This window comes from Trachinotus anak, unplaced genomic scaffold (assembly GCF_046630095.1).
Source record: "Trachinotus anak isolate AG129_WGS33_773 ecotype Australia unplaced genomic scaffold, CSIRO_AGI_Tana_v1 ptg000032l, whole genome shotgun sequence".
Lineage (NCBI taxonomy): Eukaryota > Metazoa > Chordata > Actinopteri > Carangiformes > Carangidae > Trachinotus > Trachinotus anak.
Window position 1 is genome coordinate 20,495,544 of NW_027273883.1, and position 14,455 is coordinate 20,509,998.

Below are 14,455 nucleotides of genomic sequence, written 5' to 3' on the forward strand. Positions count from 1 at the left end.
TATGTTCATTTCAGTGTGTTACTGTAAATGGATGGTAGAACAACAATCACACATGATTAACACAGATAATTTAAACTGGAAATATTTCAGACCTTGCTTAAGATTAGCGTTTGTGCTTATGATTTTACTTTGGACATATCAGCCTACCATGCAAATAATCACATTTCCATAATGACAAACTACCCTGTTTCTTTTTCAATAGGAGTTTTCAGCGCTTATAAGCACACTCATTGAATGCAAATGATTGAAAAAAAAACAAAAAAAAACATAGGCTACTGTATCTGCAATGATTTAAAGTTTTCTTGTCACCATCACATTATAATATAATATCTACAAAACAGAAACTATTGTTTCTACGAGAAATGCCTCCTTAAGGCCACAGTCTCACCATGACACTGTGATGGGGTTTATGTCAGGTCATTTAGGTTTTGAAGTTTCTGACCATATCTCACTTGACACACTGTCCAGGCAAGCAGAGAGTTTGAGTTCACTGCTTTTTAGGGTATCTATTTAATCAATACAACTTAATACAAGTGCAAACAAAACAGACCACTAAAATAGAAGGTAAAGTCAAGTCTGAGATCGGTGTACCTTTATTTTGAAATCACTAACACCGGATGTACCTCCATATTTTTTCTACTTTGACTAAGCTCTGCCCAGCAGCTTTGTTTCCATCAAGTGGTTCTGCTTCTACCTTTAAAAGGGGAGCAAAAAGAAATCGATAAATGAAAACCACTGGAGTTTTGTGAACAGGCGCAGGGCTGACTGAACCACACCGTCTGTACTCACGCGTTCACTGGGCTCGTTTTCCGCCTGACAGCGGCTCGTACTCCCGCTCAGCATTTCGGCTCATTGTGCACCGACGGTGAGCGGAGTCGCACCGAGCGGACCCGAGCAGTCTGCGGCCAGTCGCCTGAACACAAAACCGGAATGATTTCGTCTCCTCGGGGAAGTCAGACCTGTCTACTCAAGCGGTAAGAAGTCTTCTGAGAGTTTGTGGGATTTATAGGTTTAAAGTTTGATGGGCATGTGGTAATACTGGAGCAGGTGCAGAGTGCCACACGGTGTTAACGCTACTATAACTTTATACGTGTTTTCAACCGATCTCTACTCGTGAAACTGATATATGAGGAGTATTTAAAGTGTCTGGCTCAGGTGTATATTAGATGGCCCATGTGGACTCACGGTTTTGCATGAAAATAATCTGTTTGTCTGATGTGCTGCCTCTGTTTTCCGGCCACACTTTGTCCGACTCAGAAGTGAAAATGTTCAGCCGTGGGAGATTGTCTCAGCGGCTTGTGGGCACCTTTTAATGAGATTGATTTCAGCTTTAGGTAGGCCTAATCCTATCAGCAAATCTGCCCCCACTCATTAAAAGTGACTGAAATCCCTCCAGTGTCCATCAGCAGTCGGGCATATTACCTCAGCTCCCTCTCAGAGACTGAGCAAACTGTTTCCATTAATGCCAAGTCAATTAGATCATTACCTATATGAATCATATCCGAGTATTTGAACGTTTTTCTAAGTCAGTTTCTTTTGCACTGTGTACCCTTCTTCACAGCAAAAAGTTACTATATTAAAGTTGCATTTTGATATTACTATAGTCTATTTTAGACTCAAAGAAAGCTGCAAACTCTACACTGTATTGCATTGATATTTTTTTATGTCCCTGCATGTACTGTTCACCCCCTGAAAGAACTGAGGAGTCAGTGATTTTCATCTATCTCAGCCATACAGCTGAGGAGGAGGGTTTCTCAGCCAGTCCCGAGAAGCTAAATAAGGTTCCAGTTGGTTTTGCCAAGGAGCAGCACATGATCTGTGGAAGGCCTGTGTACTGTCTCGCTGCTCGGACACACAGCGAGCCTCACTGTTAACACAGAGACTTCTGGGAAAGTTCACACAACCAGGAGCTCGACCTAAGGACAAAGCTCCAATTTCTGACAGATAGAGGGAGTGACACATAGGCTGTGGGGTGTGTTTGTTCTTCTCTGACCTCTCTGTCTCAGTCCACACACACACACACACACACACACACACACACACAGACAGTAAATCAGTTATCATGGTCAGACTTGTGTGATTTCTTTATGTATTTTTAACTGCTTAAGACTCAGGGGGTGAACAACATGGATTTATTTATTTCGGTCATACACTGAATAAAAATACAAGCACAAATGTTTTATTGAAATACTCATCAACATTGTGTCAGTAGTGACAGTGTCTGGTATGTTCTACTCTGTCAGTGCACAGATGTTCATGTAAGTGTGCTGATGACCTTGTATTTTGGTAAAAAGTTATTTGAAATGACAGAAAAAGTCGAAGGTTGTTTTCACGAATGAGGCCTTCAGTATTAACTTCAAAGCTCTGCTACTACACTCTATCAGTGAGAAGGAAACTTTATGGATTTATGACTCGCTGAGCTACATATTAATTTCAAAAATGACAAAAAAAGAAGAAAAAAATGATGATCAAAGGCACTACATCCTAAACTGTATTAACAGGGTTTAAATGAACATTATTTGCGCTGTTCCTCAGTGAGGATAGATTTTATCAGGGGTTGCCTTTGGGATTGAAGGTTGTCGGTCTTATCATGACTTGACGCTGTTACTGGACTGATATGTTGGCACACCCAGACTATTGCCAAATTGCTGAGATTCACCATGACTTTTATTCTGTTCTCAAGATTGTAACTTATGTTGCACATTGATTCTACGCGCAGAAGTCAGTTCTGAACAAAAACTCACATATAGCTACCTGCTTTTGGTTTTCAAATTGGTTTGGTCAAATCATGTAGGTGTCACACCACAACTGCAGTCAAAGTAATGTTCCTCAATTATGTATGTATTAGCCTGCGCAAATGAAGTTGACGTAATGCCCATAACTTGTGGGGTATTTCATAGTAGTCAATGTGGAACAACAACAACAACCAAAAAGACAGCAAATCACATATTTTACACTTACTTTATTTTCTCACTAGCACAACACTCTTCAGCCCATAGGTGTTCAACTCTCACATTGCACGAAGGCATTTAAAGGATTTTTTAAAGGAAGTCTGAGCTCCTTTTGACTGATCATGTGACTTATTGGTGTTTAAAATCAAGTAGCAGCTTCCTTTTTCTCGTCTTTCGTCAGCTTCTCCCTTTGTCTTCCTCCTTGTCTCTCCGTTCTGTGAGGACAGCTGAACTGAGACTGAACTGAGCGTGAGTATGGTATCAGATCTCTCTTGTCTGACAACAAGCCTGCTAGGTTTTAGTTTGTAGGAAGATAAAGAGTTTCTCTCCGTGTGAGTGCTCAGAGTGAGAGGCTCATGGATGAATGAGGAGGAGAAAGATGTGATGGATGGGCATACGAGGGATAGAGGAGATTTTCACCTTTTATTGCTCATCCTTCTTTCAACCCCCTGCTCCACCTACCATCAATGCATGTAACTGTTAGCACAAGGATTCAAACATGCTCTAGTGACGTGGTTAGCGAGACAGGACGGAGCAGGTCTGCTCTGCAGTCTTACTCATGTAGATTTGTAAAGTTGAACTGAACAGAAAGGCTTGGTCGTAGTTAATCTCGTATCAAATGCTCCAGAATTGCTTGCTTATGATGAATTTGTCTGTACCCATACAGCTGTCTTCTTTCATTGGGTGGATTTATGGTGTGTGTAAGATAGGTGGAGAGTGCTGTCAATCAACCTCTGTCTGTACACGCCCGTTCTGTGCTGAGAGAGATGGAGGCGTAATCAGTGAAAGTGAGAATGCCTGGGTGGGGACAGACTGTTGTAATGTACCACCAACAATATGATAACAATAAGACCAAAGAGCATAAAGTAATTTATGACTTTTATAAAACCAAAACATTTCAGCAACATGTGATGCTGACAGATTTTTGACATATAGTTATACACTTATTGTGGCCTGTGTGGTTTTTTTTTTCTGCCTGTGTGTGTGTGTGTGTGTACATCAGGTAGGACTTTCACATGATCTGATTTAGACAGAAAAGGATCTAGGATAAAATGAAATGAAACTCAACCCAACCAAGCAAGAGGGAATTAAAGGGAAATCTGAGACCGGCTGAACCCATCAGCTAAGGCCCGTGGTCAAGTAGGTTCAGGCTGAGAATCACAACCTGTCCTTTGTAACATTTAACCAAACAGTACCTGGACCTCTGAGCTTTTATAATGTTTTAAACATGGCTCCTGTGTAATTAAGCTGCTTGCATACACAGGAAAATATTGACATTGCAGTTTTCAATAGCAGCCAAGCAGGAGATTTTTATAGGTTGGTCTGGTCACCACAGTGCTATTACAGAGGGACTGAGCGGGAATATAGATCCTCACCCATCTGTCACTAGGGCCCTGATCTATTTCTCAAAGCAGACAGAAACCAAGTTTATATAATATGTCTTGAAGCAGTTTTTTAGTGTCCTGAGCCCTGGAAGGAATCGGGCCCCTGAGTGCAAAGAACATTCACAGGAAGTTGTTCACGGTGTACACAGTGTTTCCTGTGTTACAGCAGTGTTCTAGCTTACAGCCAGTCAGAAACAACATATGGGCATCCTCTCCTGCTAACAGACAGACGACCACTGGAGAAGGCTATCCATCAGCATGACCTTCTATATTCCATTAACCAGGACACACACAGACAGACAGACACATTACACTGGAAACCAGCCCCACTCCCAGTCAAAGTGGTCTACATTATCAGCGATTGAAAGTAAGGAAATCCCCTCTAGCAAGGACGACCTCAGCACTCAGCAAAAAAGTGCTGCAGAGGCATGTATTGTGTTTTCATATATTGACTGTCACAGGCTAATATTTTAAAAGTTATAGGTGAAAATGAACCAAATGGTTTGGTCATAGGCAAATAAGCTGTGTGCATTTGCAGTCCTGTTCTAACTAAAAGTCTGTGGGTTAATCATTATTCAGCAGTTTAATGATAAAGTTCAGTAGGGTGTCTTCAAATGATTACTTAGGTTACATGTAAAATATGTACATGTCATCAAAATTACTCTTCCACATACACTGTCTTTTTGTTTAGGCTGCAGTGTAAAACAGTCCGTTTGATTGGCAGTTGTGTCCTGATCAACAGATGGTAGATTAAATGCACTTCAGTCAATGAACTTGCAGCTAGACTCCATTATTTCTAGTCTGGGCTCTTTAATGTAGTAGGAATTAACCTTTGTGCAGCCCTACTGAAAGAATATAAGAACACCGACATCTGACAGCAAAACATAAAAGAGAACGTAGTAAAAAAATATAAAATCATGTCAAAAAATGTCACTTTTATGTTTACCTTTTTTCCTGTATTGCAGTTCTCCTACAAACACCATTATACTGTCACATGACCAGATTTCTCATCCATCAGTGCATCACTGAACAGAGACTGTAGCTCCATGGGAGACTTGCATGCCAGAAAACAGTAGAGCGCACAAACACACACACACTACTGGTTAGCATTGTGAGTTAAGAAGCTGCCATATTTACCACAGAGCATCAAGCGTACTGTGGTGAGTGTTTCTGTAGAGTTCGAACACATTAAGGGTTTGTTCACTGTGTTGATTTGATGAGGATGCGCTTGAATTTCTCCATATGACAACACATTTGTGGTTGTGTGTTTTTGTATGTTGGTATGTGTTTTTCCGTGTTTTCTGCAACACTCTGATGTTTGTGTGGATGTTTGACTATGTCATGACAATAAAACAAATTTCAACATTAATGCATCCTTTGTTGCATGATGGGAGATCTTATTTCTGTAATGTTTGGCTTGTCAACTGGACCTGTGGATTGGTCTCGATGCATCAGTTCTATTTCATGGTCCAGTGGTTCTGGAAACCCATTCAGTATATACTGTAGGTTTAAAACACATTTGGAAATGGGTATTGGCCTGTTTTAGGTGCCTGCTGTCTAGTCTCAGACGGATGAATAGGTCTAATGATCTAAAGGTTTTAAGGAGATCAAGTTGCAACATCAAAACAGTCAGGCGAGTTTCCGTGATATTGACAGAAGTTCATGTGGTGCAGCTCCTCTAGGAGTTGAGACTGAATATTTGTGGTCTGTGTTGTAATGTCCATATTGTTGTAGTTTGAAGTCAGGATCAGTCACAGTCAGATGAAGAGAAAGTATTGAGAAATCTTCTGTTGGAGATGTACAGCTTAGTTTGACATTCCTCAGCTAGACACTCATTTTCTGTACACTAATGGTGAACTGTAAACTGAAACACTAATAGTTCCTTATGATTTGATCTATACATTTTTTTTAATTAATACTTTCATCGTCATTAAAAAAAACACTGTGCCTTCATGGCTCTTCCTTCTCACTACATCACCTGACAAATGTAGTCTGTCAGGGTATCTGCAGCTCTTCAAATTCTGTAAAAGCATTGAATCTAGTTCCTTTAAAAGATAGGCCTTCGAAGGTATTAAAAAGTTTTAAATTGTTTTGTTTACAAAAGCCTTGAATATTTTATCTTGCCTGCGATAGGCAGCAATGTTAGTTTGTCAAATGTTGTATCAGAGCAGGCTGTCGGGAGAGGTTACATAAAAAATGTGATTGTTTCGACATTGCTGGTGTAAACAAGTACAATCCTGTTCAATCCCTTTTGGTGGAGACTGAGATGAAACAATCATTTTTTGTTGGTTTATGCTTCCATCCATTTTCTGCTTCTTGTTTAAGCCTAAATCAGGCTAATTTAATTAATTAAATCATTTTGTAAAGGAACAACAGAAAAATGTAATATTATAATAAATAATTCTAAGCCCTTTTGCCCCCGTTTTCCATAACACTTTAGTCCTCTGTGCAGTTTGACCATGAAACAGGTAAGAAAAAACCCTAAACATTCACTAGATAATCAATGCAAACATTACAAAGTTTTAATTGTCACATCAAGAAAGAATGAATATTTGTGATCTGTAAAACAAAGTGAAGAACCACACCTTCTCCCCAAGAGAAAAATAAAATTACAGTTACTATTGTGTTCTTGAGCATTTACTCCATCAGCCTATTGAAATCTTCCACTTCCTCTAAAACTCAGCCCAACCCTGTTCTTGTGAGCCTCACTGGGGGAAAAGTGGAGGGTGGGAATATAATGGCCATAACATATTAGATCCTGGTACTGTTGATGCTGGTACTTGAACTTTAATTTACAGTACTGTTTTGTCAGCATTACAGTAATTATGATGATGTCATTCATACAGGGTGCTGGCTATGATCCGATGCTGTTTTGGTGTAATTTATTTTGTCATCTCTTGTGATTCTGAGAGTTTATGAAGAAAAAAGTCAGATGACAACTTTAAATCCCTAAAAAAAAAAATCTTGTTTCTAATTTTTCCAGCCTGATACAGTCATCAGAAAGACTCAGGTCCTGACCTATAGAACAAACATGTCATTGCCGCCTGTCATATGTTTTGCAGTGACTGTATGGTTTGTTGTCATTAGCAACAGTGTTTGGGCATTTGGATGTCCTCCTAAATAATGGAAACTGCATGACCTAAATTTTGCTTCCCACCAGGCATTAGGATCTGACTCAATATGTCTAGCAAGAGACTAGGGTGGAAAGAAGAAAGATGAATGTAGATAAATACAAGAGAGAGAAGGGGGGGTGCAGAAAGTGGAATTGTGAAGACACAAAGTAGAGAAACGGAAGGTGTGGTGCAACAAAACCACAGCTGTGTTTTTTTTTTTTTTTTTTTTTTCATTATTAGTCGATGTGTTCACATCAAGCAGCTTGTCTTGAGAGTTGTATGTGTGTTTTGAAGGGTTGGCTATTAATAGAAACTTACACAAGTTCCTCTTCTGTGCTGGGCTGCCGGCCTGCTGCTGAGTGATACGACTGTGTTGTACTTTTGTCTGCCTCTTTAGCTCATCAGCCAAGTTACTTTTTATCATGGATACTGTAGCTCTAGAATTGCTAAAATGCTAACTGGTTGTTTTGTTCATCAGTGACTCTATATGGGGTGTCTTGCTGAATAGATGTCCAGGAATCAATTACATACTCTGCTTAGCTCTAAACACAACTCTGGAGCCATTGTTTTATCCTGTGTTTAGTGTGTTTTTTCTTATACTCATCTTGAGTCATCACTTGTTTAATCAGATATTTCACACCTGTGCAATGCCCTCGTCCTTTAAGTGACTATATTTACTTGTTTCTTATTGCATCCTCCTTGTACTATTCCATTAGATTCCAAAATACACAGAGTAAAGAATATATTTGGGGTACCAGACACCTTTACAGTAAAATGGCTATCCGATAAATCGTATCTTTCTGAAGCTAATAATGTTCAGTTTTGGTTGACACTGTGCCAGAACGGTGTTGATTCAACCTTGAGGTCATTTTGAGGCTGTGGTTAGTGGTCATATTACTCTAGGCTGCATTTGTACTGACGTTGTATTTCGTCCAGCCCCATTATGAGATCATTACCACAATTATTGCCCCAAACATTACCATAGAGTACATAGTGTAAATCCTTCCAACAAATCAAATATTATAACCTTCTGAAATATGTGATTTATTACTGGTCCGTTGTATTAGATTATAAACCTATTGAACTGATAACAGTGTCAAGTGATCACTAACACTATAATTATCCACACTTGAGCATGCGTTCTGTTTATGAACCAGTCAGCCAGTACACAGATGAGTGTGCCACTGCGTCTATAAATACTACTGCTTGCAATGACCTAGTGTGAAAGAAAAACGGGGAGGGATATTTCAATTAAAGCATATACTGTAAAGAGACTGTTCCCACACATTAAACTAATGAAACTGTTGATTTTTTGTACATAATGTACTGTTTAATTTTTATTTTACACATATTCAGAATCATACTGTATTAGATGTGTGCCATTTATAAACATTTATTAGCCATTTATTCCTGTCCTCTGCTGTTTTTTTTTTTTTTCTTTTATAGGTATGCACTGAAAAACTTCAGTACATCCAAGTGCATTGTTCTGGTTCTGCACCTGCTTCCACCTGTCTTTTGCTGGTGAGACACCACGATCAGTGTCGTCCACTTCCAGACCAATAAAACCTAAGAAGAATCTGGTTCACCACATTTTTGTTTTGGCAAGTCCAGGTTTTGTCCATGGCTGGTCCTGCCTTAAATCGGTAACCACTCAGCGCCAAGCTGGACCCGAAGACTCCGCCTCCCCTCACCTGCTCCAGCTCCTCTGCCCTGCCCCCTAAACAGTCTTCGCACCTTTTAAACATTTCTCAGCTCCACAACCCAGGGCTCCGTTTGACAATCGAGGAGGAGGAAGAGGAGGAGTATGTCAGTGAGGCGAGTCTCCCGGCTGCACTCCGGGAGTTCACAGCCACCTACAGAGATGCAGAGACCATTACTGGTAATGTTGCATGCATATGTTAAAAGCATAGGTAGACAAAACTTACTGGAATCCATTTGGTGATGCTGAATCAGCACTAAATGCATAAATATATATTTCAACTGTCAAAAATACTGTATGTTTACTTGCTTCACCACTATATCTTAGAAGTCCAACATTAGAATTTAACCCAATAAAATGTTTCCAACAATAACACCCCCTTAATTTCTAATGAAGGAACACTGCAGGCTGTGGAAGGTGGTGTGTGAGAGTGAGGCATGTGGAGCTGTGAGAAACTGTCCCTCGCTCTGACCCTTTTCTAATGTCACATCCTGTCAGTTTAGCAGCACTATGGGACCTCAGCGCTGTGTATAAGCCAGCATGTGAAAGAGAGACAAGCTCCCTGTGGGATGTCTCTGTCAACTTTCACTCATCTCCCCTTTGCTTTTTTTCTTCACCCTCATCATCCTCTCCAAGGGAGCAGAGCGACACTAATGTTTTGTCTCCAGCGGTCAGAATTTATCTGTGTTGTGGAACATCTCTTTTCACACTCTGAATGAGCCTTTCTGGAACAAATATCTGCCAGATGCTTTTAACAAACAATGTGATGCCACATTAAAGATTAAGGGGCATAGATGCTAATTTTCTTGAAGTTTTAATCATGCAGCAATCTAGTTTGTCCCAACCTGGAAAAACAAACTGAAGACAGACAAACCTTTTAGAATCCGTCTGCAGAGAACTGGACAGAGCTGAAAATGCAGTGAAAAACTGTATGGGCAAACAAGTGATGAGTCCAGCACACAGTCTCCTGAGTCTTTGCCCCTGTTTAATAAGGACTTTAGGACCCTGAGAAACAGTAAGAAACAGGCCCAGTGAAGAGGAAAGAAAGCCGAATACAGCCAAAAGCTACTTCAGTAAGGCCGTAAAGGTTTCCAAGTACTTGTGCAGCACTAGACTAAAGAGCCAGTTCAGCAGTGATTTAGACTGTGGCAGTTTTTTACTCACACAGACGACAGGAAAAAGGCCCTCCCAAGCGCACTCCTTCCCACCCGTCACCATGACCTCAGTTCCTTGCATTATTCTGAACAGTGAGGTCCCTTCAAGCAAGGCGTTAAAGGAATCTGGAGCTTCTGGTGGAGTTTCTCACCTTAAATACCTACAGATATTATCCTACCGTTCATCCGTCTGTCATCTGTTCAGCTTCCAAACCAGCTTATCCTTTCACATGGTCCTACACGACTGGAGCCAGGCCAGGGGGATTTGTCAGGTTTTCTGTTCTAGATGAGTTCATAGACCTGTGTGATGGCCTGGCAACCTTTACAATCATTTCTCTAAAAACAGTCAAGAATGGAGAGTGAATGCATGAGCAGGATAGGGTTTTCTTGTCTCATTTTCCTCAAGCTGGGGGTATTAGTGACGTTTAGCAAAACCATAATGAAGGTTTGCACAGATGGTAGTCTTACAGAGCAGATACTTATCATCTTCTGCAGCTGGTACAGTGCCATGGCTCTGTTGACTTCAAACGGGCAGAGACGTCATGGAGGCAGAACTACCTCTTAACTTACTGCAAATAGTTTGGGAAGAGTCTTACTGACACCCCAGGGCGTCAATGCTACGATATGGTTTGTTGATTTTAGCTTTATTTTTAGCACCATGACACCAGAGCTTCTTTAGCGGAATCAATTGCTGGATTCTGTGTGCGCTTGTAGACTTGTGAAGTCCCAGCATTAACTTTTTTATGGTCAAAACTATGAAACTATATTTAGATTCCAGGTACACGTGCACTGCTTGGGATTACAGATCTTACTGTTGTTAGACTTGAATCTTTTTGTTTGATCCAGTATTGTATGGTAGTGTTCTGATCTCTAAAGATATTTATTATTTCAGAAGCTGATTAGTGACATGTTGGTGCAACAGCCAAGTGTGTAACACTTGTGTTGTGCAAACTGATGTGTGAAAATGACATGCTGTGGTAATTCTGCTGCAGTCATGTGGCCCTAACACTAAAGTCATTCAAGGGCAAGACAGTTGAGGAGGTTAGGTCAGTGCTGCCATCTGCTGGTATGATATGTTTATTATAACAAACCTAACTTTCCCCTCAAAGTTAGATGTATAAAGTGTTAACATTGTAAGTTCTTCCTTGTCTCTTTATTTCCCTCTGTCTCTCTCTCTCTCTCTCTCATCCTTCTCTGTCTGTCACCGTCTTCGTCTCCCTGCCTAACTCTGTAGTTGAATACTTCCTCACTGAGAGAGAAAGTTTGTGTGGAAGAGTGTATGTGTGTACAATTGCACAAAGTCCGGTGGATAAATGAACACAAAGAGCTGAATAGAGCAGCTCGTTGCCATGGGGCAGTTCCTGGGCGTGAGGTTAATTCTCCGTGGTTACCAGCCAACTGTGATGTAAAGAGTTGAGTAACTGTGAAATTATGGGATGCTTAGTGAGGAGAGAGAGATCGGGAACAAACAGGAGGACAGAGAGGAGACAGAGAACTTGAGTGGGACAGAGACAAAGTTATGTAAGTGGACAAACAGAGTAGAATCCAAACTGCTGAGTATGCTGCCTGACTCTGGTCCAATCACGGCATGCGAAAACAGCCATTGTGCTGAGCTTGGTTCTTGTTCACTGTTTGCATTATCACACACACACACACACGCGCACACAGTAGAGACAGAGCTAAGTAACATGAGACTGAAACTGTCTTCACCCGGTGGCCTCGCTATGAAGTGAGCAAGACTATTTTGTTTGTGTTGGGGAGTTCACTTCTGTCAGCGTAGGGGATTTTATTGGAGGAGTGTAGTCATTTTGTTGGATTATAAATGAACTTAGGGTCTCTCAGATGTATGCCACAGATATTAACTCACATTGTTGCCATGGATACAGTGTTTTTGTACATGAAGGTCTGAATGATCCAATGTACAACCACCAGGAAGAAGACTGGCTGACTGCAGGCTTTATGAGGCAGGCTGAGCTGCACTGGTTTGGTTGTTGCAAGAGCTTTTCAGTCACGTTGCATGATAACCTTGAATAGAGCATTGGAAACATTGATTTTTGTGACAAACTCAGCCTGATTAGTTTCAGCCTAAAACAGAATAGACAAAAAAGTACACATCTCTCGCTTGTTTTCTCTCTTCGTTACTCGGACTTATTTTTCAGGCTTATGGAAGTGATGTGTTTGGCACGTGATGTTACATGTTTACACATCTGATACGGCCACATGTCCTGTCATGCTCATACCTCCTTACTTGATTCTTTCCAGCTTTCAAAACTGTGTATACTACACTACACTTTAAAAGATGACTTTGTCAACTTGTCATACAGTATTAGAATCCACTGGAACATTTTACACATTGTCTTTTTGTTTTACCATATAAAGCATCCGTCACATTACTCTTATTTACTGGTTTTGGATCAGTTACTATGATGAGATCAAATGCGCTGCTTCCCTCAAAAACCATGTCCCTTTTGACAAAACCAACACATGACTGTGTTTTGTCTGGCAATAAAGCATTAAGATCACATGTACAGTATCTCTTACTGCTAGCCTTTGTAAACAGACCAGTAGACTGTCCTGTGTGGCAGTTTGTATTGTGATGGTTCGCAGCATGTGCAAATCTACTCTAGATGCTGGACTGAATCAGGCAGGCCACAGTAAGGCTGAATGTTAGCTGACCAAAGAGGAAAGTTTTGTGGCGAGTGTGTAATGTAGTTTTGATAACAGGGTAGACATTTGTCTGTTGTATGTAAGTGGTATAACTGAACAACAGAATGCTCTGTAGACATTAGGAAATAATGATATGATATTTCCGATTTTCATTTTTTCCTGGTTTAAAGTTGAGATGTCTTTAACGTTCAGCTAGTTTTCTATGGCTGCAATCAAACCAGTGCCACTGCACTTCTGCTTTGAACCCGAGGACTGGGGGTAATTCTTTTCATGCAAGCTAACACCTTGGTGAAGACCTGCACACACATACTGGACTCAGAGATTTACAGTGTTAGTGACATTTGAACACCTTGGTGCAGCCTCCCTCACATAGATCTTGTGGACGACCAGTGATATTTAACCACGCTGACGTACTCTCTTGTATTTCATCTGCGTAGCCTATGTGACCAGCAGCAGCCTTGAACTGTAGCCCAGTCTAATTCTGGATTGGCCTACTCTGCAGCTCCATTATGAAAGTATTGCAGTATTCGGTTGCATGGCTTCAATGGTAAAAATTGGTCCTAATTGTAAGTTCATTGACCACCAAGCCACTGAATCACTGAATCACACAAGTGTTGCTGTTTTTTGAGCTCTATTTATTATCTTCCACCAGTCTTACAGCATTACCTTTCTCCAGTCACATGCTGTTGTGGGTTTGTTTTACCAGACACTGGGCCACCAGTAACACGTTCCATTCAGAGTCACTCCTAAAAACTAAAAAGCATTTCTAAAATTGAACATGATGGTACATTCTCTTTACATTGCATTACTGCTTATGTCTAAACTAGATACGACACACCCTAACCACTCAAGTTTAAAGGAAATTGAGTAACTCTTAATTACACAGTAATGCAGCTATTAGTCCTCTTCTAAGTATTTCATACACAAGCTTAGGAATAAATTTGGTGCCCTTCAGTACCAGATGCTCTGATCTGTAGGATTACATGAAAAACACACCGAATGGGTTTTTGGCAGTTTCTCTGCAACAGCTTTGTTAGTGTTATGCAGGCCATGATTATTGCTGCAACTGTGTTAAATCTGTTCCTTTGACCTGTTTCTCTGGTGGTGAATAACGTTTGACATTTGGATATACTCTTCAGTATAAAAGTCCCCTTAATCACATAGTCTTTTATCAGGTCGGTGTCTCCATGTAACAGTTCAATATGGAGGAACTGTCTGCTGGAGCTGCTTGAAACACATACAGTAGTAACACAGAAGGAACAAGCCTGCTGTTAGCCACACTGTGTTTATACAGGAGAGAGAGAGAGAGAGAGTTTGTGTGTGTGTGTGTGTGTGTGTGTGTGTGTGTGTGTGTGTGTGTGTGTGTGTGTGTGTGTGTGTGTGTGTGTGTGTGTGTGTGTGTGTGTGTGTGTGTGTGTGTGTGTGTGTGTGTGTGTGTGTGTGTGTGTGTGTGTGTGTGTGGGGTTCATACAGCTCATAGGAAGAG

General features: G+C 40.7%; 2 protein-coding genes across 3 annotated transcripts in view; one reads left to right on the forward strand and one right to left on the reverse strand.

The window, feature by feature from the left end:
- ulk4 (unc-51 like kinase 4) overlaps window positions 1–947 on the reverse strand; it is an 86,553-nt gene extending 85,606 nt beyond the window's left edge. The window contains exons 1-2 of the mRNA XM_071469673.1: window positions 790–947; window positions 592–694 (exon numbers count right to left, since the gene is read on the reverse strand). The gene's annotated coding sequence lies outside the window, so the exon portion shown is untranslated. The remainder of the gene's footprint in view (window positions 1–591; window positions 695–789) is intronic.
- The window catches only part of trak1a (trafficking protein, kinesin binding 1a), a 45,264-nt gene continuing 31,668 nt past the window's right edge, over window positions 860–14,455 (forward strand). Inside the window, exon 1 of one of the 2 annotated variants that reach the window (XM_071469681.1) lies at window positions 860–974. The gene's annotated coding sequence lies outside the window, so the exon portion shown is untranslated. Of the gene's footprint in view, window positions 975–9,112; window positions 9,329–14,455 lie in introns of those variants that run through there. The other variant, XM_071469683.1, reaches the window with a different exon arrangement.